We start from the raw sequence: 14,466 nt of genomic DNA, 5'->3' as shown, positions 1-14,466 counted from the left end.
GGTGAGATCCGGAGCGAAACGGGTAGGATTTGGTGAACCTAACATAATTGAGAGGGGTTAGTACTTCACCATTTTAGAATCAAAATTAATGAAATCCAATGTCAAAATCGTGTTTAGAACGTCAAAAGAAGGTCACACGTTCGATTTGGGTTCGATCGGACATAAGGATCACCTTCGGGGCCACACGGGTTGGTCAGACAGGTGGGCTGTCTACCCACCGGTTTTACCAACCAGTTAGGGACAGGCGGGTAGGGGCCCGCCGGTGGTACCCGTCGGTTGTACCCTCCGGTTGGGCCAGGGGCCCTTTGCTAAGACCGGCGGGTAGGTACCCGCCGGTTGTACCCACTGGTTTTGGCGGAAATGACCCTGTCTCTTCCCCATTTTCTCCATCCTTCGGGGAATCAAATGGGGCTTTCCCCCACCCATTCTTCACACCTTCGAGGTCCTATAGGATGGTTCTAACCTAGATCTAGGTTAGATTCAAGTGAGGGAAACCATCTTACCTTCTTTGCCCAAGAATGACTTCAAACCCTTCAAATCACTTCAAACTCACAATGCTTCTTCTACCTTGTCAATCTCTCTTCAAATCCTTCAAGATCAACGCATAAATCATCTATTAAACCTTAGATTCATCATTTCAAAGGGTATTTACAATATCTCAAGAAACCATACTCGAATCAAGGGTTTAAAGCTTGGGCATGGTGAATGTTCATAAAACCCAACTTTTCTTACCTCCAACTGTAGATCTAGAGTTGAAGATTACTCTCCCGGCACCGGAATGGCAAGATCGAGCTTCGGCGCCACTGAAATCCTTCCTTTCTTCCTCTTCCTTTCTTCTTCCCTTTCTTTTCTCTCTCCTCTTTACTTTTCTCACCAAACGTACGAGGGTAATAAATGGAAAGAAAAGAAATCATAAAGCCTTATATACTATTCCTAATTAAGTGAATAGTGCTCTTGGATGGGTCACTCAGGTGGGTGCACCCACCTGTCCTACCCACCTGAGAGCCAAGACTTGGGATTTTGACCGGGTTCGGACCTCGGCGCGAACCCCACCCCAGGCATACGATGTAGCATACGTATATACCTTAATATACGGATATAATACATGTTTTATCCGTACATAGCCTTATGGTAGGTGCACGTACACGGTTTGGGCACTCCCATCTCTTCTGGCACTGGCTCGGACTTGTCGGGCCAGTTGGTGTTTAAGGTCACCCGAGCCATCATAGCCCATAAGGAACCCGCTCTAATTTCCTCTGGCTCGGTTCCTGCATGGTTAAATCGGTTCAATCGTGAAATCAGACCGGGTTTAAGAAGCGGGGTATTACATTACATGTGTTGGTTAGGACGTTTTTAGATGTATTTGTGTTATGACGGTAGTTTGAAGTAGATCAACAGAATCAATCGTTACACTTTTGCATTACTAAAAGAAGCTTAAAATAAAGTGGCTGCTCTCCTTGTGTACAAACCGTTAGATACACTTATCCGTATGCTTGCGATTACTTTTAAAATTCAAACAAGTTTTTTGTGCCATTTCCGGGGAGACAGTTCCATGTTATTTTTCACTTTCTTTTGGTAAATTGGAGTGCTTTGTTTGCTTTTTATTTTCTTTTATTGAATTTTTTAGAAGAACAACTTTCAATAATAGTTGTATCGGGGGAGGTCGTTAAGCCTCATAGTATAATAAAGACAAGTTTCGCCCTGTAGTAGTACCATAGGAATTGAATTGAACAACCTCGGATCCTTATCGGTATGCTCGCAAAAAGCAAAAAAAATTCAAAAATCATAAAAATAAAAGAATATATATTTTTCATTCTTTTGTTCTAGTCTTATTCTAGTTCTTGATAGTGTTCTGTTGCATGAGTGCTAGGTGGGTACGTAATACTAAGAATCGATTAGAAAGAAGAGATCTAACAAATACTAACCCTATACATACACTCTCTTTAAAACCTTTCAATATGGGAGACCAACAGTAAAACCCTCCACCTAAATCTTTGAAAGATAGGTTCTACCCTACTAGAGCAACCAACCTTCCTGCATAGTTCTACCACAAGCCCATGGCAATAACTTTAAGCTCAAATCTTAATACATCACTATGTTGCCCTACTTTCATGGGTTGACCTCTAAAGATGCATACCTATTTCTAAGGGAATTTGAAGAGCTGTGTTCTAATTAAGATCCAACAACTTTCTGATGATGTTGTTAAGCTTAGGTTCATCACTTTTGCATTGAAAGACCAAACTAAAAAGTGGTTGTATAGGTTATTCACAAATTCCATAACCACATGAGAGAAATTCATAGTTGCCTTCCTCAAGAAGTTTTTCCCAACTCACAAGACCAATAAGCTTGGAAGTGATATCCTTCAATTTAGGTAAAAACCTAGTGAGTCCTTTTTTAAACTTATTGAAAGATTTAAGGATCTACTCCAAGAATGCCCTCATCATAGCCTAGACTTAAGGAATTTATATCAAATAATTTATTAGGATATTGATTACCCAACTAAACAAATGATAGAGTCTATGTGCTCTGAGGGGTTCACATCCTTTAGAGATGAAGGAAATACATGAGAATTCTTACTTGACTTAGCTAACAAAACTCATGAGTGGGAATCAACCCAAGAGAGTGAAAGGATATTTTGTGGATAGGTTAGTAGCCAAGGAAGTCCACTTAGATAGCTTTATCAAAAGGATTGAGTCTATTGTTCCTAGAGAGCTATCATCAGTCAATTTGTTTAAGATGTGTGCTTGGTGCCAAGCCCTTGGACATGTCATACAAGAATGCCCCAACATCTCTGGGGGCACTTCCAATGAAAGTGTGAATACCTTATATCAAAACAATCCATATAGTAACACTTACAATCCAGGATAGATAAATCACCTAAATTTCTCCTGAAACCAGAGTAATCAAGTATGGCCTTCCAATTTCTATAATCAAGGTTAATCTGGACCCCAAAGGCCTCCCTTTGCACAATAACCTTTTGTCCCAACTACTTTTCCTAGGCCAAATGTAGGACCTCAAGCTAGTTTCCCTAGGCCTACTCTCTTATCATCTTATCAGCAACCCCCTGGGTTTACCAACATTAGAGAGGAAGTAGGGTAAGTGATTTAGGAAAGAATATGTCCCTACTCATGATATGTCATCAAAATTTTACAAGAGAACTCTCCTAAGTTGTATCAATTTTGCGTGAGAGGGAGAAAGAAACTTTGCCTAATCAACCAAAGTCTAACCCTAGGCATCAATCTATTAGTTCACAAGCACTAATTAATGCCTCATTGAATGTAGTATAAGGTCAGACCCAACAAGGGCCCTCCAACCAATGTCATGCTATTTATGCCCTTAGGATTGGCCAAGAGTACCAACAGAGTGTTCCTAAATCTTCTTCATCTATTATTCCTATTAATTCTCGCTTTGTTGAGGACATAAGTGAGCCTCTTGTTCTAGGTTCATCTGATGAACCTAAAGATTTTTCTAAAACTAAAGATGATTTAGTTGAGGAAACCAAAAATGATTTTTCTTAAAAGGGGCAAATCCCTAACAATCCTTATGTTCCTCCTGTCCCCTTTCCTAATCGTTTGGTAAACAAAAAGAAGACTGCTTTCATGGATAAAATTTTAGAAGTCTTCAAAAAGGTAGAAATGAATATCACTCTTTTAATGCTATATCCCAGATCCCCGCATATGGAAAGGTCCTAAAAGATTTGTGCACTCACAAGCATATCACTAGTGTGCCCAAAAAGGCGTTCTTGATAGGTAACATTAGTTCCATAATTACTCAGCCTATAGCTACCAAGTATAAGGATTTAGGGAGCCTTACCATAGCTTGTGTAATAGGCAATACCTACATTGAGCATGCCTTACTTGACCTTGGCACAAGTGTAAATCTTTTACCTTACCATGTGTATAAACAACTAGGATTGAGAGAATTGAAAGCCATTGGAACTACTCTTCAGTTGGCAGATAGGTCTATTAAGATCCCTAAAGGGATGGTTGAGGATGTCTTACTTAAGGTAGGGGAATTCATTTTTCCTATTGATTTCATTATGTTAGCTACCTAGCCCTTCTCAACAAAGGATGAGACTCGGAAGACCATTCCTGGCTACCAGTAATGCATTAATCAATTGCTAGAATGGTTTCGCAAGATTATCTTTTGGCAACCAAACTGTTGAGTTTAACATGTTTAGAATAGGCAAGCAACCACATATGGAAGAAGAGATCAATATACTTGAGGATTTTTTGGATTTTTCTGATGATTTAATTACCAACTTTGATATTGATTTTGATTCAGAATTCCAAGAGTGTATGGATGAGTTAGAAGATGATAGTGAAACTTTCTTTTTTGAAGTCTTAAGTCTTCACACACCTATGGAGCCCTTAGGACTCCTTTCCAATTTTATTCCCAAACCTTCCATAGTTGAACCCCTTAAGCTAGATCTTAAGGAGTTGCCATTTAATTTGAGGTATGTTTTCCTAGGGCCTGACCAGACTGTTCCAATAATAATTTCTTCAGATTTGACTTCTAGCTAGAAAGAGAAATTACTTAAAGTGTTAAAAGACAATAAGGAAGCCCTAGGCTGGACCATGGCTGATATCAAGGGTATAAGCCCTTCTATTATGCAACATCATATACATCTTATGGAGGATTCCAAACCATCGACAGAACCTCCAAGAAGAGTTAACTCTGTGATGATGGAAGCTATTAAGAAGAGGTCTTAAAGTACTTAGATCATGGAATAATTTATCCTATTTCTGATAGCCAATGGGTAAGCCCAGTTCATATAGTGCCCAAGAAATCTGGTGTTACTATAGTTCCCAATGTCAACAATGAACTAATTTCAACCTGTGTCCAATCAGGGTGGAGAGTGTGTATAGACTACAGGAAACTTAATGCAATAACCTGAAAGGACCACTTCCCTTTGTCATTCATTGATCAGAGAGAGAAGAAAACTAAGCATAAACTAGAACATAAACTAAGGGGAATAATAAAATAGGAGGGGGGAGGAAAGGGCTTTTATAGGTTTTTTTTCTTGCCTCCTTCCTTCTACAAGTCTTCTTTAAGAAAAGAAAGAGAATAAAATAAAATTAAATCTTGGTAAAAATACTCATTCTCTGAGATATTGTGTGAGGAAAGAGAGAATCTGTTTCCAAAATTAATAAATTCTATTCTTTTCTTACAATATTCACCAATATCTTGCAATCTTGATTAAATCAGAAAGGAACTCTGTATAGCATCTTTAAGATCTTGTGAGGTGGTAAGGAGAGAAAATAATCTTCAGGATTTTGTAAGAGAGAGGATGTGGTACCAATGAGTGGGTCCCACCTTTGGACTGGTTCTTGATTCACTTTAAGCACTTTCTCTTATAGACTTAGAAACTAAAAAAAATAAGAAAAATAAAAGTAGTACTATCCAAAGTGGGGCAAAATGTACACTTATATCCTAAGATTTCATACATTATTGTGCTCATCGAATTCCCCCATACTTGACTTTTGCTCGTCCTCGAGCAAGATAAATAAATAAAGAAATGAAAGAAAAAACCTAACTCACTTTCGTAAGAATTACGGTTACATTTAGCACGTGCAACAAGCCTTTAAACCCCTAAGTTACCCTAGTGGACGAGTTGTGTCTCGTGGGTGTTTGCAGTGAATATACATCTAAAATTCAGAATAAATAAATCCCAACCTTGACTAAAAGCAAGGCTCATACCGATCTAGAGCAAAGATAATTTTTCTTACAAGGGACCCTCACACTTGAACTTTTATTACCCTTGATCAATTCCAAACACTAGCATATTTCTTAATTTGGAACTCACCTCATCTCTTCCAAAACATCTTTATCTTAAGGCAAAATCACTTGTGATGAAATAGAGAACCAATGACTAAGGCGTTGGAGTGTTTTTTACCAAAACATATTACTAAGCATTAATGACATTTACACATTTTTTCTCCCTTTTTTTTGCTTAAACTCTATTCTACTCCACTACTTTTGGCCTGAATGACATAGTGGAGCAAACACCAGACACTCAAGTTACTATATAGCTTCACTTTTTGTATATGCCCACAAAGACAGTGATGCTAGAGTTCCTTCAGAAGTTTCCTCCCAACGAATTTCGATCAAGACATCACGCTTCCTAAGGCGCAATGCTCTGTCTAGTTCCAAGGGAATCAACTCTTATTCTTCTTTATACCACATTTCATATTTCATTTAAAATTATGCATTTGTCAACCCATGCCAAATTAAAAAGAAGGTCTCAACTCCAAATCAAAAGTACAAGGAACCCACAGACTTACATATGGTCCAACACCATAAAACAGGGGTTTTTATTTTTTAAAAGAAAGTCCCATCTCAAGACACAGGCTTGCTTCTTCTTCTAAACAAGGTTTTTATACCTTCAAAATGGGTACCTTAGTCAAAAATTTTATTTTAATACATCAAGCAACTGAATGGCATGATCATTAGCCAAAAGCCAAAGTAGGACTTCATCCTTTAGCAAGCTCAAAAAAAAAACGAAAAGAAAAACAAATAAAACAAAGTGAAAAAAGCAGAAACTAGTTTCCCTCCCCCACACTTAAGTCATGCAATGTCCTCAATGCATGGAAAGAATTAAAAACGAAGACAATGCAAGGGGGTCATACCTGATTAAAAGTTAGTCATCAGTGTAAAGAGGTTCATGGAGATCCATGACCTCTTCACTACCATTATTAGGAAACTCGAGGAATGGCTTCAAACGCTGACCATTAACCTTCAAAATTACCCTTGTTCCTGAATTCAAAATCTCCACAGCCCCACGGGGATATACATTATGGACAATAAATGGCCCATCCCATCAGGATCTAAGCTTACCAGGAAAAAGATGCAATCGAGAGTTGTACAATAAGACCATCTCACCAATTGTAAAAGATTTACGCAGAATGTGTTTATCATGGAAAGCTTTGGTCTTTTCCTTGTAAATCCTAGAACTTTCAGAGGCTTCATTCCTAAGTTCCTCCAGCTCAGATAGTTGGAGCCTACGATGAATTCCCACATCAGACAAATCAAAGTTGAGCTTCTTAATGGCCCAAAAGGCCTTATGCTCTAACTCAACTGGTAAGTGACAAGCTTTTCCATACACCAAATGGTAGGGAGACTGACTAAGATCGATCTTGAATGCAGTTCGATGGGCCCACAAGGCATTAATGAGCCTAAGGGACCAATCCTCACGGTTAGGATTAACAGTTTTCTTCAAGATTTGTTTGATCTGCCTATTATACACCTCCACTTGGCCACTAGTTTGGGATTGATAAGGGGTAGATAACTTATGGGTGATCCCATACTTTTTCATTAGGGTCTCAAAAGGCCGATTACAAAAATGAGTACCCCTATCACTAATTATTGCACGTGGTGCACCAAAGCGGGAAAAAAATGTTCTTTTTGAGAAACTGGACCACCACTTTGTGGTCATTAGTTTTACAAAGTATGGCCTCTATCCATTTAGAAATATAATCAATAGCCAAAAGTATGTACAAATTCCCAAAGGAATTAAGGAATGATCCCATAAAATCGATGCCCCAAACATCAAAGATCTCAACTACCAAAATAGGGTTAAGGGGCATCATGTTCCTCTTATTGATACGGCCAAAAGACTGGCAGGCAGGACAAGCCTTACAAAAATCAAAAGCATCTCTAAAAAGAGTGGGCCAATAAAATCCGCATTGGAGAACCTTTGCAGCAGTTTTCTTAGGTCCAAAGTGTCCACCACATGCATGATCATGACAAAAAGAGATAACAGAATGTTGCTCATGATCAGGAACACATCGTCGGATAATTTGATCCGGACATATCTTAAACAAATAAGGATTATCCCAGAAAAAGTACTTAACTTGGGAATGAAATCTATACTTATCTTGGGTGGACCAGTGATCCGGAGTCACACCTGAAACTAAGAAGTTGACAATGTCAGCAAACCATGGTTCACTGGACACTGCAAATAACTGTTCATCTGAAAAGTTCTCGTTGACTGGAGAATCGACAGTCAAGGAATTGGGAAGCCGGGATAAATGGTCTACAACTAGGTTTTCAACTCCTTTTTTATCCCTAATTTCTAAATCAAACTCTTGCAAAAGTAAAACCCACCTAATAAGACGGGCTTTGGCATCCTTCTTCTGAACTAAGTATCTGAGAGCAGAATGATTAGTATACACCACCACATGTGAACCAACTAAGTAAGACCGAAACTTTTCTAATGCAAACACAACCACTAAAAATTCTTTTTTAGTGGTTGTATAATTGAGTTGTGCATCATTTAAGGTCCTACTAGCATAATAAATGATAGTGGGTAACTTATTAATCCTTTGACCCAAAACCGCTCATATGGCAAAATCTGAAGCATCACACATTAGTTCAAAAGGTTCAGTCTAAACAGGTGGTTGAACAATGGGTGCATTAGTCAACTATTTCTTAAGTTGTTTGAAGGATTCTAGGCACTCTTTAGAAAACTCAAAAGTTTGATCTTTGGCAAGTAATGAAGTGAGAGGTCGGGCTAACTGACTAAAGTTTTTAATAAACCTTCTGTAGAAGCCCGTATGCCCTAGAAAAGATTGGACGTCCTTAACAGATTGAGGAGGTGGTAAATTATCAATTAAATCCACTTTGGCTCTATCTATCTTAATTCCCTCCTTGGATATTACATGGCCTAAAACAATACCAGATTTAACCATAAAATGGCATTTCTCCCAATTCAAAATCAAATTCTTAGATATGCACATTTTCAAAACTAGAGAAAGATGATGAAGACATTCAGAATAGGAATTCCTATGAATTGAAAAGTCATCCATAAATACGTCTAAAAATTTTTCGACCATGTCAGAAAATGTGCTCATCATGCATCATTGGAACGTAGCAGGGGGCATTACAAAGCCCAAAAGGCATACGCCTGTAAACAAATATTCCATATGGGCATGTAAAAGTGGTCTTATGTTGGTCCTCTAAAGCAATTGGGATCTAGTTATAGCCGGAATATCCATCAAGAAAACAATAGTATTCATGCCTATCTAACCTCTCTAACATCTGATCAATGAATGGCAATGGGAAGTGGTCCTTCCAGGTTGCCACATTAAGTTTCTTGTAGTCTATGCATACTCTCCACCCAGATTGGACACGGGTTGGAATTAATTCATTATTGGCATTGGGAACTATAGTCACACCAGACTTCTTAGGCACTACGTGAACTGGGCTTACCCATTGACTGTCAGAAATAGGATAAATTATTCCATGATTCAAGTACTTTAGGATCTCTTTCTTAATAGTTTCCATCATCACTGGGTCAGCTCTTTTTTGGGGTTCTGTGGATGGTTTGGAATCCTCCATAAGATATATATGATGTTGCACAATAGAATGGCTTATACCCTTGATATCAGCCATGGTCCAACCTAGGGCTTCCTTAGTATCTTTTAACACTTTAAGTAACTCCTCTTCCTGGTTAGAAGTTAAATTTGAAGAAATTATTACAGGAAGAGTCTGGTCAGGCCCTAGGAAAGCATACCTCAAATTAGATGGCAATTCCTTAAGATCTAGCTTATGGCGCTCAACTATGGAAGGTTTGGGAATGGAATTGGACAGGGGTCCTAAGGGCTCCACAGGTGTGTGAAGACTCAAGACTTCAGAAAAGAAATTTTCACTATCATCATCCAACTCATCCATACACTCTTGGAATTCTAAATCAAAATTAATATCAAAGTTGGTAATTAAATCATCAGAAAAATCTAGAAAATCCTCAATCATATTAGTCTCTTCTTCCATATGTGGTTGCTTGCCTATCCTAAACATGTTAAACTCAACAGTTTGGTTACCAAAAGATAACCTTAGGAAACCATTCTGGCAGTTGATTAATGCATTACTGGTAGCCAAGAATGGTCTTCCTAGAATTATTGGGAACTCATCCTTGGTTGAGAAGGGCTTGGTATCTAACACAATGAAATCAACAGGGAAAATAAATTTTTCCACCTTTAGTAAGACATCCTCAACCATCCCTTTAGGAATTTTAATAGACCTATCTGCCAACTGAAGAGTAGTTCCAGTGGCTTTCAATTCTTCCAATCCAAGTTGCTTGCATACATGGTAAGGTAAAAGATTCACACTTGCGCCAAGGTCAAGTAAGGCATGCTCAATGTAGGTGTTGCCTATGACACAAGATATGGTAGGGCTCCCTGGATCCTTATACTTGGCTGTTATAGGCTGAGTAATTACAAAACTAATGTTACCTGCCAAGAACGCCTTTTTGGGCACACTAGTGATACGTTTGTGAGTACACAAATCTTTTAGTACCTTTGCATAGGTGGGGATCTGGGATATGGCATCGAAAAGGGGGATGTTCACTTCTACCTTTTTTAAGACTTCTAACATTTTGTCCATGGAAGCAGTCTTCCTTTTGTTTACCAAGCGATTAGGAAATGGGACAGGATGAACATAAGGACTGTTAGGGATTTGCCCCTGTTCAGAAAAATCATTTTTGGTTTCCTCAACCAAATCATCTTTAGTTTCAGAAAAATCTTTAGGTTCATCAGACGAACCTTAAACAAGAGGCACACTTGCGTCCTCAACTGAAGGAGAGTTACCATGAGTAATAGATGAGGAAGATTTAGGAAAGCTTTGTTGGTACTCTCTACCACTCCTAAGGGCATAAACAACATTACATTGATTAGAGGGCCCTTGTTGGGTCTGACATTGTACTATATTCAGTGATGCATTAGTTGATGTTTGTGAACTAACAGGCTGATGATGCCTAGGGTTAGGCTCTGGTTGACTGGGTAAAGTTCCTTTCTCCCTCTCACGCATAATTGAGACAACTTGAGTGAGTTCTCTCGTAAGATTTTGATGGTTTGTCATGAGGAGGACCATATTTTTTTTCCAAGTTACTTATTCTACTTGCCTCTCCAGTATTGGTAAACCCAGGGGGTTGTTGATAAGATAATAGGAGAGGGGCCCTAAGAAAACTAGCCTGAGGTCCTACATTTGACCTAGGAAAAGTATTTTGGAAAAAAGATTATTGTGCAAAGGGAGGCCTTTGGAGTCCAGGTTGACCTTGATTATGGAAATTGGAATGCCCTGCTTAGTTGCCCTGATTCCAAGAGAAATTTGGGTGATCTGTCCATCTTGGATTGTAGGTATTACTATAAGGATTATTCTAGTATAATGCATTTACACTATCATTAGAAGTGCCCCCAGAGGTGTTGGGACATTCTTCTAGGAGATGTCCACGGGACTGGCACCAAGCATAAATCTTAACCAAATTGACTAATGATGGATCTCTAGGAACAATAGCCTTAATTCTCTTGATTAGACTATCCAAATGGGCTTCCTTGGCTACTATCCCATCCACAAAATATCCTTTTCCTCCTATGGTTCTTTCACTCTCTTGGGTTGATTCCCACTCATGGGTTTTGTCAGCTAAGTTAAGTAAGAATTCCCATTCCTTTCCTTCATCTGTAAAGGGTGTGAATCCCTCAGGGCACATAGACTCTATCATTTGTTTAGTTGGATAATCAATACCCTCATTACTTGACATAAATGCCATAAGTCTAGGCCATAGTGAGGGCATTCTTGGAGTAGATCCTTGAATCTCTCTATAAGTTTGGAAAATGACTCACTAGACTTTTGCCTAAACTGAAAGATATCACTTCTAAGCTTATTGGTCTTGTGAGTTGGGAAAAACTTCTTAAGGAAGACAACTGCGAACTGTTCCCATGAGGTTATAGAATTTGTGGATAACCCATACAACCACTTCTTAGCTTGGTCTTTCAATGCAAAAGTGATAAACCTAAGCTTAACAACGTCATAAGAAAGTTGTTGGATCTTAATTAGAACACATACCTCTTCAAATTCCCTTAAAAATAGGTATGCATCCTTAGAGGTCAACCCATGGAAGTGGGGCAACATAGTGATGTATTGAGATTTGAGTTCAAAATTATTGCTTGGGCTTGTGGTAGAACTATGCAGGAAGGTTGGGCTGTTCTAGCAGGGGAGAACCTATCTTTTAGAGATTTAGGTGAAGGGTTTTGCTGTTGGTCTCCCATATTGAAGGGTTTTAAAGAGAGCAAACGTATAGGGTCACTACTTATTGGATCTCTTCTTTCTAACCGATTCTTAGTATTACGTACCCACCTAACACTCATGCAACAGAAAACTAACCACAACTAGAGGAAGACAAGTATAAAAGAATGGATAGAAAAAAATAATTTTTATGGTTTTTTTTTATGATTTTTTATGATTTTTTTAGCTTTTAGAGAGCTTACCGGCAGGGATCCGGGGTTGCTCAGGTCAATTCTTGAGCTACTACTATAGGGCAAAACCTATCTTTATCATACTATAAGGCATGATGACCTCCACCGATACAACTATTATTGCAAGTTGTTCTTCTCAGGAATTCAATAAAAGAAAAGGAAAAACAAAACAAAGCAAACAAAGCACTCCGATTTACTAAAAGAAAGCGAAAAATAACATGGAACTGCTTTGAGATTTTAAATGTAACCGCAAGCGTACGGATCAGTGTAGCTATGGGTCGAACTCAAAGAGAGTAGCCACTTTATTTTTTTTTCTTTTAATAATGCGAAAGTGAACCTATTAATGGTTGTGATCTAATTCTAACTACCGTCCTAAATATATGTATCTAAAATAACGTCCTAACCATTCGTCATCTAAGAATTTAAAGATACAAGCCACGCAATTAATATTAAATAAATAAATAAGTAAAAATAAACAACCCACACAATTAAAAAAAAATAAAGGAAAAAATGCTGAAATAAAAATAAAGTAAAAGAAAGGGGAGAAAGCTAAAGAGAGACTCACAAGTAGGTTTCTCTACTTAGCCCTAGGGATGCATCATAATATGAGCTTCCCTACTTGACCAAAGAGTCACTCTTACAGGGGTTACTCTATTTGGCTTTAGGGAAAGGGAGACAATTAAAATAAAAATAATAAATTGATGATTCTATGGCTAGGAGGGGCAAAGCCAACACATACACTAGCCACGAACCTTGGGAGAAAGGGATAGCAATAATGTAACGACTGAAATTAAAATCCTAAATTAAGAAAGAAAGGGCAGTCAGAAGAGGGAATGAGGGGGGAGAGAAGACTATTGAAGGAGCCTACTTACTTAAACTTCAACCCTTGAACTTGAAAGCTTGGGTGATTTGAGTTACTGCCAGTACTAAAAACAAGATCTGGAATAAACCAAATCTGAAATTTTTAGTACTAGAGAAAACAAATCTTGAAACAAAAAAAAACTAAACTTGAAAAAAAAGATGTTCCACGGCTTGTGATCTTGTCACCTAGATCTAAGCCTAGAACTATAACTTTAAAAATTACAACTCAATTGCATAAATCATAAACATAAAAGGTTGAATACGAATAAAAGAGTGATTGCATTAATTGACATAAAAAAAAACTATTACAAAAGTGATTAAAGCAAAACTAGAGAAGAACTAAAACTAAAGAGTGAGAGAGCGAGAGAGACAAGAAAACTAAGCATAAACTAAAAAATAAACTAAGGGGAAGAATAATTAGGAGGGGGGAGGAAGGGGCTTTTATAGGGCTTTTTTCTTGTCTCCTTCCTTCTACAACTCTTCTTTAAGAAAAGAAATAAAATAAAATAAAATAAAATCTTGGTAAAATCCTCATTCTCTGAGATATTGTGTGAGGAAAGAGAGAATCCGTTTCCAAAATTAACAAATTCTATTCCTTCCTTGCAATATTAACCAATATCTTGCGATCTTGATTAAATCAGAAAGGAATCTCTACATAGCATCTTCAAGATCTTGTGAGATGGCAAGGAGAGAGAATAATCTTCAAGATTTTGTAGGAGAGAGGATGTGGTACCAATGAGTGGGTCCCACCTTTGGACTGGTTCTTGATTCACTTTAAGCACTTTCTCTTGTAAACTTGGAAACTAAAAAAAACAAGAAAAATAAAAGTAATACTATCCAAAGTGGGGCAAAATGTACACTTATATCCCTAAGATTTCACACATTATTGTGCTCATCAGAGTCCATCCTACATGGGATGCAAAGTTGACATTTATCTCATTCAGCTTAAGGTGATTGTTAGGGAAAAACCCTTACATTACGAGACTTGATGAAGGAGCATTACTACATCCTTCATCATAACAACCAATCAATTCTCTTATTATTATTATTATTATTATTATTATTATTATTATTATTATTATTATTATTATTATTCTTATTATTATTATTATTATTATTATTATTCTTCATCAACAATGAAGCATTTAACTAATTTAAGGGAAATGAAGGAAAACCTCATATGACATGGGTGGATTCCGTAGGCTCCGTTTGGTTGCAATGGGAATTTAAAAGGATCAATTTCACGTACGAGAACGTTCTTGTACGTTCTTGGTCTGTGGATTTAGAATCTATTAAATAAAGAGAGAGAAAATTGATTCTAAATCCACGGACCAGAAACATTCACGTACATTGT

General features: G+C 37.7%; 2 non-coding genes across 2 annotated transcripts; one reads left to right on the top strand and one right to left on the bottom strand.

Moving 5' to 3' along the window:
- Positions 1–2,342: 2,342 nt before the first annotated feature.
- On the bottom strand, positions 2,343–2,449 carry LOC122086806. Its single transcript, XR_006142538.1, has one exon. It is a non-coding gene; the product is annotated as a small nucleolar RNA R71 (small nucleolar RNA).
- A 9,102-nt stretch (positions 2,450–11,551) lies between these two features.
- LOC122087250 lies at positions 11,552–11,658 on the top strand. Its single transcript, XR_006142725.1, has one exon. It is a non-coding gene; the product is annotated as a small nucleolar RNA R71 (small nucleolar RNA).
- The last annotated feature ends 2,808 nt before the right edge of the window (positions 11,659–14,466 follow it).

The sequence above is a fragment of the Macadamia integrifolia genome, chromosome 1 (assembly GCF_013358625.1).
Source record: "Macadamia integrifolia cultivar HAES 741 chromosome 1, SCU_Mint_v3, whole genome shotgun sequence".
In the NCBI taxonomy this organism is placed as follows: domain Eukaryota; kingdom Viridiplantae; phylum Streptophyta; class Magnoliopsida; order Proteales; family Proteaceae; genus Macadamia; species Macadamia integrifolia.
The sequence above is the reverse complement of the archived record's forward strand: the minus strand, read 5'-3'. Positions and strand labels throughout refer to the sequence as shown.